Source organism: Mastomys coucha, unplaced genomic scaffold (genome assembly GCF_008632895.1).
Source record: "Mastomys coucha isolate ucsf_1 unplaced genomic scaffold, UCSF_Mcou_1 pScaffold1, whole genome shotgun sequence".
In the NCBI taxonomy this organism is placed as follows: Eukaryota; Metazoa; Chordata; class Mammalia; order Rodentia; family Muridae; genus Mastomys; species Mastomys coucha.
The window spans coordinates 69,099,128-69,105,023 of NW_022196891.1; positions in this window are offsets into that span (position 1 = coordinate 69,099,128).

Here is a 5,896-nt window from a genome sequence, read left to right on the forward strand (position 1 = left end):
GGGGAAACTGGGAATGGAGAAATTTACATGTAAATAAAGAAAATATCTAAAAGAAAAAAAAAGAAAGTATACTTTGATTTTTATGGTCACAATTTAGTTAATTTAGAAAGACTTCAATGGGAAAAATTTGGGGATTCAGACCCAGGACAAATGCCTGAGGTGCATATTTTGAATACCAATGTGAACCTGGCCTCCAAGTTCTCCCAGCATCCTCCTGTATAGGGCATGACTAGCATACTTTACACTTTGCCCTGAACTTTCCAGCCAAGTGCCCAGGCATCCCTGAATCAAGAAGCTCTTCTCTTTATAATCCAGACATTTTAGTTTCTCTCTCTCTTGCTCTCTCCCCTTCTGCATCTTCTTCTACCACTCCTGACATGTGCACACTTTTTCTCATGTGTTTACCTGGTCTAGACCTCCCCCACCTGCAGTTGGCCAGTAGGTCCATCCTGCGGAATGTTAATTAGCCTTCCTTCCCCTTCCAGAAGGGAAGGGTCTGGTGGAATTTTCCAAAAGGTCCTGAACTGACCTCTTCAACATTACCATCTAAGAAACAAATATTAGCATGAACCTGTATGGAATGATCAAATGCAAACCATTTCAGTTTTTGACTGTCTTAAAATTTGTGCCCTTTGGTTCATTGTGTATACATTTATTTATTTGTTTGTGTTTGCAAGTATATGTGTATACCCAAAAGTACTTTAAAGTTATACAAATAGATATGTTATTCTGTTTCCCAGTCTGTTGCTCATTATTCAATATGGTACTTCTTAGGTCTTTTCAAATTCTATACGTGGCTTTAGTTGCATCCTTTAAATAGAGTGCTATATTATTGTGATGGTTTGTATGTACTTGGCCCAATTTCCTTGTGGATATTTAGGTTTTCTTAACTCCTGGTTGCTGTGAAAATCTATCGTGAACAATCCCACACTCACCTTTTCTTGTCTTTGTATCTATCCATAGATGTGATCTGAGTGGCCACCAAGGTGGGATTAATGTATGGAAAATTGTATAAATATTCAATTCCTGAATTTATGTGGTTCTTTTACAAAATGTATATTCCAACTGTCAGTACATTAAAATTCCTCTTTTCCAACATTCTCATCAGCACTTGGCACTACAGTATCTGGGGCTTGGGGGAGGGGGAACATTGTTTTATTTTTAGCTGATCAAGTACATGATAGAGAAGAACACGTGTTTTCATTTTTGTATCTATGATCCCTGGTGGTGTGGAGGGAGATGGGGATGCTCTCAAAATTTATTTGCACTCTGGCTTACACTTCTATGAGTTGCTTACACATACTGTTGACTGACTGTCCTATCAGACAAGCCTTTCTATTCTTGAGCAGGCACAGGCTTTTACTCTTTTCTGATAATCTTAGTCAGGGCAACACCCCTTTCAATGTCCTCTCTTTGATTAAGCATAAGCCAAATTTGATTAAGACAATAATTTTCACATTATTATTTATGCTTTTCAATCTTTTTAATATATTTCCTCATTACCAAGATTGTTAAGATATCCTTTTACATCATCATTTGATTCTTATCTTTCTCACTGAGGAAGAGTGCTGTGAGCTGATTCCAGGGTCTCACGCATGCTAGGCATCTGCTCTATCACTCATCTGCTCTCCAAGCCCTTGCTTTATCTCTTTCTCCTCTTGATTATCAATAGCATTTTCAATGTTTTATTGGCATATATTAACTGTACATGCTAATGGATTTCATTATGACGTATTTTGATCATGTCTCACTTTCTCCTCCTGACTGAAACCCACTTCTACTTTCCAACCTTTTTCTGGGTGTGTCCCTAAGAGTTTAAATAAGATGTGCTGGAGCATGAATGGGAATTTGTTTCTAGTAGTGTGTGCCCATACTGATGGTTACACAGCTAAAGGAAAGCTCTCTCCCTTTACCCTCAGCTACTATCTGCATATAACACATCAAGGAGAGTTGGAGTCTTTGGAGCCCTTCCTGATTCTGTGATAGTGTATTGACAGGTACTGAAGGGGAGAATGGGATGCAAATAAGCATGGAGAGCATCACCATCTCCTTCCCACCACCAGGGATCAGAGCATCGCCATCTCCTTCACACCACCAGGGATCAGAGTTCATCATCTCCTTCCCACCACCAGGGACCAGAGTTCACCATCTCCTTCCCACCACCAGGGATCAGAGTTCATCCTCTCCTTCCCACCACCAGGGACCAGAGTTCACCATCTCCTTCCCACCACCAGGGATCAGAGTTCATCATCTCCTTCCCACCACCAGGGATCAGAGCATCACCATCTCCTTCCCATCATCAGGGACCAGAGTTCTCCATCTCCTTCCCACCACCAGGGACCAGAGTTCTCCATTTCCTCCCCACCACCAGGGACGAGAGCATCACCATCTCCTTCCCACCACCAGGGAGCAGAGGAACAAAAATGAAAACAAGTGTTCTGTATCACAGACTTGGTCAGCTAAAAACAAAACAAATCTCAGACATGGGATCAAAGTTGCTGAGAGTTCAAATGTGCAGCAGCCCTGCCATTCTTCTCCCCTTGCTCCTTCCCATTCTTAAGGTCTTTCCACCCCTTCTTCTGTGATGTTTCTTGAGCCTTGGAGGGAAACAGATGCTTCATTTGTGACTAGACCAGGCAGTCAACAGTCACTCTGATTAGTCATAGTGTGTGTGTGTGTGTGTGTTTGTGTAAGTTATTTAATAGAATGCACTGTATGTAGAGGAAGCCAAGGCTTCCAGTTGTATATGTTCTATCAAACGACCTGCTTCCTTTTTCTATTAGGCAGATGTAGTAAGAAGCTGATCACTTCACTGTAGTTAGGGTTTCAGCTTAATCAAGTTGAGTTTCAATTTAAGCGAGCCTTAATAACCAACCCTCCTTTTTTAACCCAGTTCCTCAGCTGTGGCCCTCCTGAGCCTTGGATCATTCTACTGGCAAGTATCTGTTTTTTCAGATCTGAGAGGTAATGGCAGAGCTAGCTCATCCTTTTCAATTCCCAATCTCACCACTTCAGTGTGGTATTTCACACAGCCTGGAAAATTAGTGAGGGAGAGGTAACCATGGAAGGCTTTCCCAGAAGTAGGAATGAGTCATGATTTTACACTATGGCACCGTTGTTTGGAATTAAGTCTCCAAACCCAGCCCCTGACAGGGCAAGCTGGGATGTAGAAATGTACAAGAAAAGGTACATCTCATTTGTACCAAGCTCCCTAACTGACTAAGTTATTACCAGGTTTCAGAAATCAGAAGAGAGAGAAGTAACAGCAACAGTTTCCAAACGGGCCAGTTTAGGTTGCTTTGTGTGGTAATTCTTGCTCTGGATGGTTTTGGTTTGGTGATCTAGAGATCAAACTCGCTCGTGCTAGGCAATATCCATCACAGAGCTATGGCCCCCAGCCTTGCAAGCTAGGTTCAATTGGCATGGAAATAAAGTTATGTTTTCTTTAATATGTAGCAAAAAGGAAAAATTAATATTTCAAAGTAACCCAGGACTCACCAGTTATCTTGCTGTTGTTCTGCCTCTTGGCCTTATCTTTTAGGGAAAACAACTTTAGAACCAAAGCTGAGACCCAAATCTCCTCCTCATTCTTCCATTCTGTCTCCCTCAGGGAGGATGTGTCCATAAAGCCAGCTTCTTCTGCTCAGCTCGCTGGAACAGTTACTCTGTTTCTGGAGTGAAAGGTTTCCTGGATTCAGAACCACAAATAAGACTGAGCTCCCTAGACTGCAAAAGAACCATAACCCTCGATATATCATCTCTGCCACAATGCCCTGCAGTCCAAAACATGTCAATTCTTTGTGGCACTCAGGCATATCATGGCCTACCCACCAGCTGGTCAGGAGTTTGCACATTGGTACACCTTTTCCCTGAACTGAGAGTAATCCAGGGAAACCAGCCCCTGCCAATCCCAGTTGTAGATATGATAGATGCCCAACATAAGAGGGCAGTTCAAGTGTGCCACTCTTGGTCACTGCAGGAATAGCAATAGGTGTTGGTACTCGAGTTGCAGGGATAACAACTTCCATGACCGAATATAACACATTTACTTCCCAGTTTAAAAGAAATCTTCAAGAAATGACTAAAACTGTGCTTACTATCCAAAAACAGATCGATTCTTTGGCAGCCATGGTGTTTTAGAACTGACATGGACTAGATGTCCTGACAGCTAAGAATGTGGTCTTTGCCTGTTCCTCCAAAAAGAAGGGTGTTTCTACGTCAACCAATCCAGAATAGTAAGAAATAAAAAATGGCCATCTTGCCAAAAGCAATCTACAGATTCAATGCAATCCCCATCAAAATTCCAACTCAATTCTTCACAGACTTAGAAAGAGTAATTTGCAGATTCATCTGGAATAACAAAAACCCAGGATAGCCCAAACTATTCTCAACAATAAAGGAACATCTGGTGGAATCACCATCCCAGACCTTAAGCTGTACTACAGGGCAATTGTGATAAAAACAAAACAAAAAAACTGCATGGTATCGGTACAGTGATAGGCAGGTAGATCAATGGAATAGAATTGAAGACCCAGAAATGAACCCACACACCTATGGCCACTCGATCTTTGGCAAAGGAGCTAAAACCATCCAGTGGAAAAAAGACAGCATTTTCAACAAATGGTGCTGGCTCAACTGGCGGTTAGCATGTAGAAGAAGGCAAATTGATCCATTCTTATCTCCTTGTACAAAGCTCAAGTCCAAGTGGATCAAGGACCTCCACATAAAACCAGATACAATCAAACTAATAGAAAAGAAAGTGGGGAAGAACCTCGAGCACATAGGCAAAGGGGAAAATTTCCTGAACAGAACGTCAATAGCTTCTGCTCTAACATCAAGAATCGACAAATGGGACTTCATAAAATTGCAAAGCTTCTGTAAGGCAAAAGACACTGTCAATAGGACAAAATGGCAACCAACAAATTGGGAAAAGAGCTTTACCAATCCTATATCTGACAGAGGGCGAATATCCAATATATACAAAGAACTCAAGAAGTTAGACTCCAGAGAAACAAATAACCAAATTAAAAAATGGGGTACAGAGCTAAACAAAGAATTCTCAACTGATGAATACCAAATGGCTGAGAAGCACCTAAAGAAATGTTCAACATCCTGAGTCATCAGGGAAATACAAATCAAAACAACCCTGAGATTCCACCTCATACCAGTCAGAATGGCTAGGATAAAATATTCAGATGACAGCAGATGCCGGCGAGGTTGTGGAGAAAGAGGAACACTCCTTCATTGCTGGTGGGGTTGCAAGCTGGTACAAACACTCTGGAAATCAGTTTGGTAGTTCCTCCGGAAATTGGACACAGTACTATCAGAGGTCCCAGCTATACCACTTCTGGGCATATACCCAGAAGATGCTCCAACATGTAATAAGGACATATGCTCCACTATATTCATAGCAGCCTTATGTATAATAGCCAGAAACTGGAAACAACCCAGATGTCCCTCAACAGAGGAATGGATACAGAAAATGTGGTATATCTACACAATGAAGTACTACTCAGCTATTAAAAACAATGAGTTTATGAAATTCTTGGGGAAATGAATGGACCTGGAGAATATCATCCCAAGTGAGATAACCCAATCACAAAAGAACACACATGGTATCCATTCTCTGATAAGTGGATATTAGCCTAGAAGATTGGAATACACAAAGTACAAACCACAAACTACAAGAAACTCAAGAAGAAGGAAGTCCAAAGTGTGGATACTTCATTCCTTCTTAAAAGGGGGAAGTAAATACCCATGGAAGGAGTTGTAGAGACTAACTATGGAGCAGAGACTGAAGGAAGGACAATCCAGAGACTGTTCCACCTAGGAATCCTTCCCATATTCAATCATCAAATCCAGACACTATTGTGGATATCAGCAAGTGCTGGCTGAC